Here is a 13,707-nt window from a genome sequence, read left to right as displayed (position 1 = left end):
TTTGCCCTTCTGGGAGAATGTTCTCGGGTCTGAGTAACTTATTTTGGTTCCTTGAAACTGCTTTGGTTTGCACAGATGGTCTTCCTTTCAACCACTTTCCGTATTTTAATGATCTCTTATTCTTATGGAATTATTCCAAGTGACGTATTTGGTTTCAAGTTTTAGGCTGAAACACAGTTTTTTACTGCTAATTCCTGTCCATATGCGGTGTTTCATCTTTTGGGCTGACTGGGTGAAATCTGCAGTTAGCTGTGGTCACTGGGGCACTGTTTCTCAAAGTAGGGTTTGTGCAACACCTGCATTCATAGTCAGCATGCTTCTCAAAAATGTAAATTTCTTGGACTAGTTGCAAACCCCCTGGTTTAAAATTTTAGTGAGGAGCTGGGGAGGGGGTAGAGGGAAGGGAGGGGGCCCTGGAATCTGCATTTTTCACAAGTGTAGCAGGTGATGCATGTACACCATAGAATCTGAGAACCACAACCTAAGAGAAGGAGCGTAGTCTGCTGTGCTCCCAGACTATGTTTCTCCACACATTGCAACTCACAGGACCATGCTGTGAGGAGGACTCTGGCATTGGGTCTTTTCACCTGACCCTGTGGCCAGGTATGGCTTGCTGCAACTGTCATTCCGTGCAGAATCTTGATTGCCATTCTGAAGGTGAACTGCACTATTATAGTTGGACTCCATGGAAATCAACCTGACCACAGTGCCCAGGACACGTCTGAGTGGGCAGAAAGGGGCACTTGGGAGGTCAGCATTCCCCACATTTTCCACATAGAGGCAAGATAAAAATGATGACATTTGCATTGCATACTGGAAGTACCAAAGGAGGCTTCCTGGGGCTGCAAGATGCTAGTCCAGAGGCCCCAGCTTCCCCAAGCCTGGTCTGGTTGTGTCCAGGGCCAAGAAGATAAAACCCTAGCATACCTGTAGCCCATTTGTTGGAAGCCCTGTGTTAGATGTCTGTTGCTATAGTCCAGTATAGTCCAGAACAGAAACAGAAGATGGCCTGTAGGAATAGGAGGGAGGGGATGAGGGTGCAACAGATACTGAGGGTGGGGATTTTAGGACTTAACTAATCAGATGTGGGGAAACCAGAAGGGAAGGTATCAGAGGACACTGGGGTCTGAGCCCAGCTGGGAGGTGGGGCCACTAACAGCAATAATGAGAACCTGCCCTTGTTGCTGTGGGAGCTTTTATCTACCTCTCACCCCTCTTCTCCGTGTCCTGGCCAAAGCCATATCCTTTCCCTGGTCATCTGTCCTGGGGGCTACTCCCAAAGGCCTGAGGCTGTAGAAGTGGGAAGACTGTGGCCCCCCAGGTGTCCAGGCAGATGACTGCTTTCGCCTCTCACAACCTGTGCTCCTACTAATGATGGCTAGGGAGTATTTTCCCTATTTTATTTCTTAGTCGAGTAAGGCACATGCAAGCTATGTACCTCATTCCATGCATGACTTACTTGCCATGGTCTGGGGAGGGAGTTTATTGCTGGCCTTTTAAGTTCTAACTCAATGTTTTGTGTGTTTTTGCAGTCACCACCAAATAGCCACCTCAGCATATTGACAGAGAGCTTGTTTGCTCTTCATAGTAACCTCTGGCTGTGCTGTGGGCAGGTCAGCCTTCTAAACGGCAATTTACTGAGGAGGACTCCTGGACTGAGATTGTGTGGCAGCACCCAAGTCTTCCAGCCAGCAGGTAGCAGAGCAGGGAACTCTGATTCCCTAATGCTGGAAAGTCTGGGGCTCCATTCTGATCCAGCAAATCACCATATTTAGCCCACAGTGCAGCCCCCTCCTTAACCTTCTGCCCCAAACCCATCTGTCAGTTCTTAATGGCAACAATAGGAGAAGTAGGCTTCCAGGCAGGACTGATCCAAGAGACAGCTCTGATTTAAACCCAGGAGTGGGTTAGGTTTTGTGGTGCCTGCAGCTCATACAATTTTGAAGCGCCTCTTTAAGAAAGAAAAAAAAAAAAGCAAACATATGCCACTTTTGCACACTTTACAGAAAACACAGGACTGTGCAGGTAAGGGGTCTTGACACTTATGCTTTGTTAGCTTCTAGGTAAACCTGCTTCTGCTTAAACACACTAAGGACAATTGAGGGCAGGCAGAGGCTTGGGTCACTGTTCCTCCTGCTCCCATTTTGCCTGGCACAGGTGCAAAATTATGGTACCCTCGCATTTGAAAACAGCAGTTTTCCCAAGCATTTATCCCTCAAGGCTCTTTATAAATGTCAAGCTAATTATTAGATGATTAGATAATAGCTACAGTGTGTGCCGTCTGGGTGAGCTGTGGCTGCTGCTACCAAAACACCCTGAGAATGCCAAGTGACATGTTTGGAAAGGATTGGAAGGACTAAGAGTTTCAGGCCTGCAGGGTGAAAACAAGCCTGGAGGTGGTCTCCAATGCGGAGATGCCTTAGAGGGAAAGGATGAGGAGGGCAGAGGCTGTGGCAGGTGCAAACATCTTCCCCAGAGAAAGGGCTCAGGTAGCAACAGCCACTTACTGAGCATTTGCTGGGTCAGGCTAAGCTCTTTACATGCATTTTTTCATTTAACTCAGAACAACCTTTAAATGTGGGCAATTTTATTATTCCTAATTACCAGGTGAAAATGGAGGCTGGATGGCACACACCACTAGTAAGCGGTGGAACAGTATTTGAACTTAGAGCTTTCTAAGCCCATGTTTTTAACTCCTGAGCTGCTGGTGAGAGCCTTCTGGAATCCCTCTCTCTCCTGGTCTTCTATTTTTTTTTTTTCCTTTTTTTTTGAGATGGAGTTTTTGCTCTCTTTGCCCAGGCTGGAGTGCAGTGGTGCAATCTCGGTTCACTGCAACCTCCGCCTCCCTGGTTCAAGTGATTGTCCTGCCTCAGCCTCCTGAGTAGCTGGGACTACAGGCGCCCACCACCACGCCTGGCTAACTTTTGTATTTTTAGTAGAGATGGGGTTTCACCCTATTGGGCAGGATGGTCTCAGTCTCCTGACCTCGTGATCTGCCTGCCTTGGCCTCCCAAAGTGCTGGGATTATAGGTCTGAGCCACTGCGCTCGGCCTTCTCCTGGTCTTTTTCAGGAACGCATGGGAGGACTCATTCTGGGATCATAAATGACATCCCCCAAATTCTACCCCAGATCTGCCTACACTCAAGCTTGAGGCCTTGTGGGCCTAGAACCAGGGCATCCTGGACTTCTGATGGGCAGGGCTGTATAGGAAGTTATGCCACCAACAAGGTGGTCCTGGACAGGGGCTGCATTAGGTCCATGATTTGCAAATGTGCTCTGTGGAAACTGAGGAAGTCCATGGAGCTTTTTTGGAAGCAGGGAAGGGCAGGAGGGCATCTAATGAAAGGGCTGGGTAGGCGGGGTAAGGAAGCTCCAAGGACCCCCTGCCCCCAAATTCTACCAGAGCAGTCCCACCTTTATACGATGTCATGCTGGCCTTCCTGAAACACTTCTTTTTTGGAAACGGAGTCTCACTCTCTCACCCAGGCTGCAGTGCAGTGCTGCGATCTTGGCTCACTGCACTCTCTGCCTCCCAGGTTCAAGTGATTCTCCTGCCTCAGCCTCCTGAGTAGCTGGGACTACAGGTGTGTGCCACCAGGCCCGGCAAAATTTTGTATTTTTAGTAGGGATGGGGTTTCACCATGTTGGCCAGGCTAGTCTCAAACTCCGGACCTCAAGTGATCCACCTGCCTCAGCCTCCCAAAGTGCTGGGATTACAGGTGTGAGCCACCATGCCCAGCCCCTGAAAAACTTTTTCTGAACAAAGGGACCTGAACCCCCAAAATGTATGCAGGCCAACCTAGGTCCTTCTAGCCCTGCCCCCACACTGGCTGGTTGGGAGCATTGTTCAAGGTTATGCCAGTAGAGCAGCCCCTCTCTTCCTCGTTAAGGCAGCCTGGTGAAGCTTTGAATCCCTCCTCAGAGCTATATTTTTAAATGCATGAAACAGAAGACATAGGATAACACCAATTACATTGAAATACAGTTATCACAATATTTTTATAAAAGCTAAAATTTTTGATATCACATCACAGATTCTTCTTAACACGACAAACAAGATCTAGTGACAGATATCACAACCCCCATAATTCCAAAGCAGGGATTAGCTTAAACAGTAATTTCAGATATCGTAACAAGTGCACTGTGATATGAAATGTAACTTTGATTTCTACTGGCAAGTTGCAGATGCTGCTAAAATGTCTGAGGCCTGTTGACTACATTCAGAAGAGGAGGAGATACTCAATTTCAGTGGAAGGTTAGTGAAAATAAGGATGTAAATTTTTTCCCCATTCAAGTTCACAGACCCTTCGAATTCTCTCCACGGCCCCACCGCCCCTGTTGTAAATCCGTCAGCACAGTATGCTAGCCATTCAGGTCATTACTGCTAATTATAGCTGTTGTTAGTATTTGCTTCAGACACAGCTGGCACCATGGCCTGGCTGGTCCCAGCTTCACTCGTTCCCTGCTCTCAGTCCTGGTGACTAGCTAGGGAAACATGTCTGCACAGCTTTTCTCCCTGGATGGAAGCCGAGTGCCTCTGGCCTGGAGCCTGTCCCTCAACCTGTCCCTCCACCAGGGAAAGCTGCAAAAGGCAGTCTGTGGCCTTTCCATCCTGGGGCTGTGGGAGTTCATCAGAGCAGAGGGTGGGCTCCTGACCCAGCCTGTCCTCATGGGAGTGCTGCAAGCTCACACCTAAGAGAGAATTGCGGGATTCCTAGGGCGACCTACCCTGTCAACATAGGAGGGTGTGTCTGTTGCAAAGGCCTGGGAGGAGGTGGCCGGCAGAGCTTCAGAGAGCCATTTTGGGGTAAGTGGCTTATTTTTCCCTCCCTGCAATGGCTTGTTTTCAGACTCATTCACAGAATGCCACAGAGGCCATGAGACCAAGGAAAGGGTGACACTTTTTCCCTGCACCTATGGTGGAATGGGCACAGAGGAGAACAAGGCTCGTGTGCCTCCCTACTTCTCAGGAAGGAAACTGCCTGTCATCATTGTTTGCAATTTCTCAGAAACCCCACAGTGGTGCCAGGTCCCCTGTTGGGTGGCCCACCGTTTGAAGGGCTCCTGGCTCAGACTGGAAGGTGGAGAAGGCAGGGTAGGGTCGGATGAGCCCAGACAGAGCCAAGAAGCTCAGGGTTGGCAGAGACCTCAGGGGCATGCGACCCTCCTGCCTCATCGCCAGGTGAGGAGCTGGAAGCTGGGTCCCAGTGGGTCAGGCCAGAGCCAAATATCAGCCTTTCTCACCTCTCCTATGGCCTGAGCAGTCTGAGCCTTGGAGCCTCTCGGGTGGGATCCCTCATCCCTCCTGGCGATGGGGTGGGGAGAAGACAGACATTCAGCCTGCCAGGTCCTGATTTCCTCATTGGTAAAATGGGAAAATGATCATCTGTCCCTCATAGGTTGGCAGGAGGCCTTCATCTGTTACTAAGTGCCCAGCACAAAGATGACAATAAAATCACAAATAAGAGGTCCCTGCCCCTCTCCCCTTCTGTGTTGAGCTCATCTGGAATCACCAAGGCCTAGCCTCAGGCCTGGTGTTCAGTGGGAACTTAAAGAATCCCTGTTAAAATAAAATGCCCGGTGGTGATGGATGGCTCTGACCTCCAAATGCCAAGACCGGGCTGTTTGCGAATCTAAAGGCTCCTAGGCAGCAGGGGGAGGAATTTGAGCAGAAACATGGAACAGCATGTCCAAGGACATAAATTCCAAGTTATTTTTGTTGGGAAATCTGAAGAAAATAATTCTATCCACATTCCCCACGTTGGAACTGTTCTCCCAGGTTGGCTTCAGCAGAGGCCCATTCCAGCCACCCCTCCTTCCTGCAGGCAGAGGTGAGGCCCTAGGAGGGAGCAGGGCAAGCCAAGTACCCTATTCGGGAGAAGGTGCCCCTGCATCACTGCCTTGGCTTGGAAAAATGATGGCACCAGGTGGCAGGGGCTGAGCCATAGGTAGTGGATGGAAAGGGCCTGTCATCTGGGCAGGAACTCAAACCCTGAAGGGCCATGTCCTCAATGAGGGGGGAACAGGGCTGGGAGGTGCCGACGTCACCGGGAAGCATTTCTGATGCTCCCCCTACTACAGGGCTCTCACCTAGCACAGTTTAAACCCAATTTATTCCAAAGTTATATGAATAAAACATCTTTCAGCTTACCCCCTGTTAAATGTATATTGTATTCATTTACAAATTATATGACATAAATTACTGTACAGATCTGTGTATTATACACATTAAAACTTTTAAAAAAGAAAAGCATGGAAAAGTAAAAGGATACAAATACATGTAAACAGAGGATCCACATTTTGACCCTGCATTGGGAACCAATGAATTTGGTGGGCATGCCCCACTCTGGAGACCCCTGCTATAAACTACGCTTGCTTTCATCGATCTTCTGTTTCTTTGAATCCTGCTTATTCGTTGGTTCAATTTAGTGAGAGCCTCTCCTGCCAGGCAGGGTGGGTATCTTGTTTTTCCACCTGGTTTATAAAGTTGCTAAAACACCAGAATATTAATGCTTTGGGCAGCACATTGTCTACAGCTGGTGCCTCATAAAGGCAGTGAACCCCTCCTGAACACCTCCTTTAGTCCAGCTTTGTGGCAGTCCTTAGGGTTTCAAAAAATAAGACCTGCTCCCCACCCTCACGATGCTCACGATCCCGGGGAGAGACAGGCACACAGAGACCACACTTCTGCCAGTGCCCTGCATGTCAGGGAAGGGCTGTGTACACCCTTTGGGGACACTGAGGAAGGAGCAGCAATCACATTGGGGGTGCAAGAGGGGCACCACAGAGAAGCAGCTGTTCGAGTTGGACTTGAGGGATGGCTAGGCCCCCTGAGGGGGAGGAGAAAAGGAAAGATGGCAGAAGCAGAGACAGAGCATGTGCAAAGGCCCAGAGGCCTGGAGGCGCATTTCCAGAGGCCTGGAGGCGCATTTCCACAGGCACAGAGGTGCAATTTCAGAGGCACAGAGGTGCATGATTTCCGGTGTGGCCACTGGGCCGTTATGGCTGGGACTCATGGGAAACGGAAGGAGTTGTGACAGAGGGGGCTGGGAAGCTGGGCATGAGATGTCCATGGAGGTTCTAGGCAGGAAAGTTTGTGGTCACTCTACCTGTGTGGCTTTCCTGCCTGCAGGGGCTCAGTTGGAGTGTCCTTTTCTCCACGTAGCTTCAGCCCAAGGGTAACGGGACCAGACAGCTGGTGAGGGGGCAGCTCAAACTGTGGAGGAAGAGAGGCTCTCTCAGCCCTCCTCCCTCTCCAGTGCTGAAGGCAACAACAGGCCCAGGCCACACTGGGGGATGTGGAGATCTGGAGAGCCACGGGCTTCATTCACAGAAGCTGACCCACCACCCTGCCACAGCCCCCACTCAGAGGCCTCAGGGAATCCCTGGGGGCTCTAGCCTTGAACAGGGGCTTTGCCTGGCTCTAGTCTGGGGATGTCACCCCAGCTGCCCTCACCAGCTCTGCGTGGGAGGCCTGCTTCAGGGCCAGCGGCCTCTCCCTGCCCCTCCAGTGAGTCCACGGACCTGAACCCCTTCCCTGCTCCCTGCGGTGGGAGGCTTGTGGCCTAGATCTGGGGACAAGCCCCAGAGCCTGAGGCAGCTCCAAGCTGAGCTGGTCACCTCTGCTCTCAGGGGATGGGAGGTGTGAAGATGCTGGGTTTCTGAAGTTGGGGGTGGGGGCTGCCCAGAGGGGAAACATCCACGAAGAGGGAGACAACCCCACCCCCACCCACAGTTTCCCCTGGTACACCACGTGGCCCTGGGCCTGCGGGATTTTCATGCTCGACCAACTGCTGTGGGCCCCAAGCCCTCCTGGTTCAGGCCTCGGTGTGGGGCAGGTGTGGCTGAGAACCAGACTTGGGACTTCAGGGTCAGCCTCAGTCCAGAGGCTGGGAGGAGTTGAGAGGAAGGCTGGGTGTTGCTGAGTCCCAGCTTCAGTAGGAACATGCCTGGTCTTCAGGCACATGGAGAAGCGAGAGAGAACCCCAGGAGGTACTGTCCGGGGCTGGGTCAGCAGGAGCCATTGCTCTGTGCATCGCTCTGTGTCTCCAGCGACGCCCAGAGGGCAGAACTGCAGCTGACCCAATGCCGAGGCAGGGAGCGGGGAGCCTTGTGTAAGAGAAATCGGAAGCAAGGTTCAGCAGATCCGGGCCAGCTTAATAAACACAGGATGGAGAGGCCCCAAGCCAGGCCATTTCAGGACACCCTCAGCCCACAAAGCCCAAAGTACATCAGAAGTCCACATCGTCATCTGTAAAGCTTGTGGATTGGTTTTCTCACATGGCAAAGGGAACTTTGCAGATGTGATCAGGCAAAGGATCTTGAGATGGGGAGATGGCCCTGATTATCCAGGTGGGCTCAATGGAATCACAAGTGTCCTTACAAGAGGGAAGCAGGAGGGTCAGAGTCAGACAGTAGATGTGACCATGGAAGCTGTTGTCCATGTGATGTGGTACCATGGGCCGAGCAACATGGGCAGCCTCTAGAAGCTGCAAAAGTCAAGGAAGTGAGGACACTCCTAGCGAGAGCCAGAAGGGGCGCAGCCCTGCCGCCACCTTGGCTTTATCCCAGTGAGGCTGACTTTGGTGTCTGACCTCTAGAACTGTGAGATCATACATATTTGTCGTTTTAAGCTACTCATTTTTTGATAAATTGTTTCAGCAACAACAGGAAAGTAATATAAGAGGCATGAACTTTTCCAGAGCTAGAGAGGAGTAGAGGTTAAAACTGAATCCAAGTCTGACTCCAAAAGATGTTATGACCTGAATTTTCATGTTCCCCTACAATTCATATGTTGAGGCCCTAAATCCCAGCACATGAGGCCTCTAAGGAAGTAACTAGTGTTAAATGAGGACCTAAGGGTGGGGTCCTGATCAGATGGGATTAGTGCTCTGATAAGAAGAAACAATGGAATACAGTTCTCTCTCTGTTTCTCTCTCTCTTTCTCAGACACAGCAAGAAGGTGGCTGCCTGCAAGCCAGGAAGAGAGCCCTCACCAGAACCTGACAGTGCTGGTCCCTTGATCCTGGACTTCCAGACTCCAGAGCTGTGAGAAATAAGCCACTCCGTCTATGATATTTTGTTATGGCATCTTGAGCAGATGAATACAGATGTTAAGAAGCTCAGAACGCACAGCAAAGGGTGATACTACTTGTCCAGGTAAGAGAGGTGTCCCAGCCTACAGCCAAGCTGGATGGACCAATGCTGAGCCTTGCCTTGGGGCACTGGAAGGGTGCTCCACATGAATCAGGAGCTGAGAAGCTCAGAACTGCAAAATGGCCCCTAGCCCCTGCTTCTTCATGGAGGATCTGCAGCTACCTGACAGCTCTCTCTTCTCACGGGGGTTAGGACCCAGGAGCTGCCCTTCCATGATCACAGCTGGCTGGGGCTTCTGCTGACAGGCAAGGCTGGGCCGGCGTGCCAGCAGAACCTCTTATCTCCTTCATGTGGAGTGAGTGGAAGGCAGGGGACCTTTCTTGACACTTGGAAGAGACAAAGCCCAGCTCTACCGTGACTGACCACGAGACCCTGGATAAATCACTGACTCATTCCCGTCCTCAGTCTCTCCAGCTGTAGATGGGATGGCAATGTCTACCTCTGCAGGCTGCTGGAAGGATCAGTTGCATGTTAGTCTAAGTGGAACTGATGCTCAGCTGGTACACAGTGCTATGACCGCTATGCCTCCCACTGTCAGGGGCTGGAGTCCCTTCTGGCTGGCAGCTGCCTGCACCTCACCGGGGATTAAACGATTTTACTCTACCCCTTGGAACTAAGTCAAGTATTCTTAAGCTCCAATTACCCGCTACCAACCAGCATACCTGGTAAATACATTTCTACGGGGCTGGCCTCCTGTACTGAGCTTTTGCTTCTCTATAACAGGGAGACGTGGCTTCTTGAGTGCCTCCCTGTGAGGGAGACATTTGGTCACCTGGAGCCTCTGGCCAGTAGTCTGTTTTAAGCAGGGCCATTGTTCCTGCTATTCTCCCCTTTCCAGAATGCCTAGTGGGAAGCCTGCACACTTCCCCCAGCTCTTATTCCTGACCGTAGTCTGAGAGCTCTGGGAGGGAATGAGGGACTGGGGGACATTCGAGCAAGGGGAGAGAGCCAGCAGTGACAGCCTCTTCAAGTGACCTTCCCAGATTCGTTTTGAAAGTGTCATTCAGTGATACATCTACTCACAATGCTATATTTATCTATGAAAGAGGCAGGATATTTTTGAGCGGATGTAATTTCTGGCTCTCTCCCTTCAAGAAAAAAAAAATGTGTCATTCCTATTCATTTCTTCCTGCCTCTGCTTCTATCTCTCACACACTTCTTTTGTATAAAATACCCCCCACACATGCACACAGATGCACGTACACATACGCACATCCGCACACACACACAGAGGCAGGCACATGGTCCAACAGCTAAAATTCCGTGACTTTCTATGGCTGATTCAGACTTATCTAGCATGGTGGATAGAAAGGCAGATAGACAGGAGGAACAGGAGAAACAAAGAGGAAACTGTGAGTTTGTTCGTTTATATTTTTGCCTCCAAGTTCACTGAACACTTAATGTTACGGGAAATTGGATGAGGGCAAGAGAGAGCTCTGAGAGACACCTGCCAGGGTAGCGGCTGGGGGAACCAGGTCAGAAAGAGCACTTTGCTCTCTAGCTTCCAAGAAGTCACAAAGAGCAGAGGTACCCCATTTGCAGGTGACCCAAAGCTGAGACCTGGGGTAAGGTAAGTCTGAAGCAAGATTCAGGATTTTTAGGGCAAGCCTGAGAAACACAGTAAGATGAACTTTACCAGGATAAGCATCTTTCATTCTGCATTTAAATTAAATTACCAACACCAATGCCTCAAGTGTGGGTTGGAGGATTCCTACCTACAGGGTGAGCAGGTGCCTCTCGTGTGATCTGGGTGCTGGGACTGTCAGAGCTGCAAAGGTCTCCAGGTAGTAAATCAGAAAGGGAGGAGGTGGGGAAGCACTTGGCTCCAGGTCTCTTTAGCTGAGTCACAGACAGATGCTGGGTTCAGGTATCAAATAATTGAAGAGAGAGAGAAAAATGGGTGGGTGTGTGCCTAGAGAAAGGACCAAATTTGAGACCCAGAGAACATCAGCAGAAGGTGTCCTACAGACTCAAGAACCAGGGGTTGGGAAAGGGAGAGACAGGGTTGGGATCTGGTAGAAAGGGGACAAGAGTTGACCTAAGGAACTCAAACCTAAGGTAATTTCCTAGTGGAACTCGGGCTGTGCTGGGGACTGCAGAGCCCTGAGCTGCCCCTCCCAAGAGAGCAGTTCCAGTGGCTCTTGGAAAACAGGACATTACTTAGTGTATGGATGAGTGGGTAAATGCTCGCCTGAGTTTGGGGTGGGGACCCTTCCTGGAGGGGCCACCAGGTCACAGAGGAAGCCAGACAGTGTGGGAGTCCCTGGGGATAGCACCCTCCATACCAAGGTTTACAGCGATGGGGGGCAGGAACCATCACTAGAGTCAGAAGCTCTAGGCCTGTTGCTGACTTGCTGGAGGACCGTGTGCAGCTCATCAAATCTCTCTGAGCCTCAATTTCTTCATGTGTTACAGGAGAGTGGTGATAATATTGTGGAGGGCTTTGTGAGGATTGAATCAGCTGGGCCATGGAAAAGGACTTTAAAAAAGTGCTTTCTAAACGGTAAAGTGCAATACAAGTGCTGTTTTACTTTTCTCTAAGAAAAGGCAGAGGGCTTCTGTGGAAAGAACATGGGCTTTGAAAATTGACAGGTGGAATCCTGGTTATATCCCCTATAAGCTGTGTGGCCATGGGGAAGTTCTAGAACATAAGTAGATAGGTGTATAGCCATCCCTTCCACCCACCATTTCTTAACAATTAAAGTATAATTTACATAAAGTAATTCATTCTTTTTAGTATCCAGTACTGTGAGTTTTGACAAATAAATACATTTGTGTAACCTGCACCACAATCAAGATATAAGCCAAATGGTCCCAAGATTCTAAACACTTCCCCCATCTGCTCTGTACTGATCTCCGTACATCTAGCTACTGGCAATCACTTAACCAGTTTTTTGCTCCTATAGTTTGCCTTTTCCAGAATGTCATATGAGTGGAAGCATGCAGTATTTCGCCTTTCGAGTCTGGCTTTTCTCACTTAGCATAATAATGCTTTTGAGATCCATCCCTGCGGCAGCATGTGGCAGTAGTCACTCCTTTTTATTGCCAAATAGTACTCCATGAATGTACTAGTTTATCAATTGCCCAGCTGAGGGACATCTGGGTTGTTTCCTGTCTGGGGCCATTATGAGTATAATTGCAGTAAACATGCAGATTTCTATGTGAATCTATTTTCCCCTATGGTAAATCCTAGGAATAGAATAACTGGGCTGTATGTTAGATGTTTGTTTATAAGAAACTGGTAAACTCCTTTCCAATGTGGCTCTACCCTTTTTCATTCCCACCAGCACTGAATGAGTATTCCAATTGTTTCTCTGTGGGCGGCAAGCCATCCAGGTGCCAAGGCAAGAGACCGAGGGCACGAGCTGTTCCAGTATAATAAAATATATAAAACAACAAGAGTTATACTAGATCTAGATCATAGACATGATTATATATGAATATCATTAATCATTAGTTTGTAGCAATTACTCTTTATTCCAATATTATAATAATCCTTGCTCTATAACCATAACCTAGGAAAAACCAGGCCATACAGAGATAGGAGCTGAGGGGACATAGTGAGAAGTGACCAGAAGACAAGAATGCAAGCCTTCTGTTATGCCCAGACAGGGCCACCAGAGGGCTCCTTGGTCTAGCGGTAACACCAGCGTCTGGGAAGACGCCCATTGCCAAGCAGACCATGGTCTAGCAGTAGCGTCAGTGTCAAGGAGAAACACCCACTACTTAGCAGACTGGGAAAGGGAGTCTCCCTTTCCCTGGGGGGAGTTTAGAGAAGACTCTACTCCTCCACCTCTTGTGGAGGGCCTGACATGAGTCAGGGCCTGCAGTTATCCGGAGGCCTAACCATCTCCCTGTGATGCTGTGCTTCAGTGGTCATGCTCCTAGTCCGCTTTCATGTTGCATCCTGTACACCTGGCTCTGCCTTTTAGATAACAGTAGCAAAATTACTGAAAGTACCAAAAATCTCTGACAAGCAGAAATAAATGCGTAAGCTGTCTCTCTCTCTCTCCCTCTCTCTCTCTGCCTCGGCTGCCAGGCAGGGAAGGGTCCCCTGTCCAGTGGACACGTGACCCACATGACCTTACCTATCATTGGAGATGGCTCACACTCCTTACCCTGCCCCTTGTCTCGTATCAATAAATATCAGTGCAGCCTGGCATTCGGGGACACTACCAGTCTCTGTGTCTTGGTGGTAGTGGTCCCCCGGGCCCAGCTGTCTCTTCTTTTATCTCTTTGTCTTGTGTCTTTATTTCTACAATCTCTCATCTCCACACATGGGGAGAAAAACCCACTGACCCTGTGGGGCTGGACCATACATTTCTCATCCTTGTCAGCACTTGGTATTGTCAGGTTATTTTATTTTAACCATTTTAATTGTATATCTCATTGTGGTTTTAATTTGCATTTCCCTAATGATTAATGATGTTGCACACCTTTTTTTTCTGTTTGTTTTTTGGACACGGAGTCTTGCTCTGTTGCCCAGACTGGAGTAGGCTCACTGCAACCTCCGCCTCCCGGGTTCAAGCCATTCTGCCTCAGCCTCCCGA

The 13,707-nt window shown here is 49.6% G+C and overlaps 1 long non-coding RNA gene across 1 annotated transcript; it reads left to right on the top strand.

Annotated features, from left to right (window-relative positions):
* Positions 1–1,535: 1,535 nt before the first annotated feature.
* LOC134733464 (uncharacterized) lies at positions 1,536–9,735 on the top strand. Its single transcript, XR_010116930.1, has 3 exons — positions 1,536–1,695; positions 4,181–4,256; positions 8,951–9,735. It is a non-coding gene; the product is annotated as an uncharacterized lncRNA (long non-coding RNA).
* The last annotated feature ends 3,972 nt before the right edge of the window (positions 9,736–13,707 follow it).

This window comes from Symphalangus syndactylus, chromosome 18 (genome assembly GCF_028878055.3).
Source record: "Symphalangus syndactylus isolate Jambi chromosome 18, NHGRI_mSymSyn1-v2.1_pri, whole genome shotgun sequence".
Taxonomy (NCBI): Eukaryota; Metazoa; Chordata; class Mammalia; order Primates; family Hylobatidae; genus Symphalangus; species Symphalangus syndactylus.
This window is presented reverse-complemented; position numbering and strand designations above follow the sequence as displayed.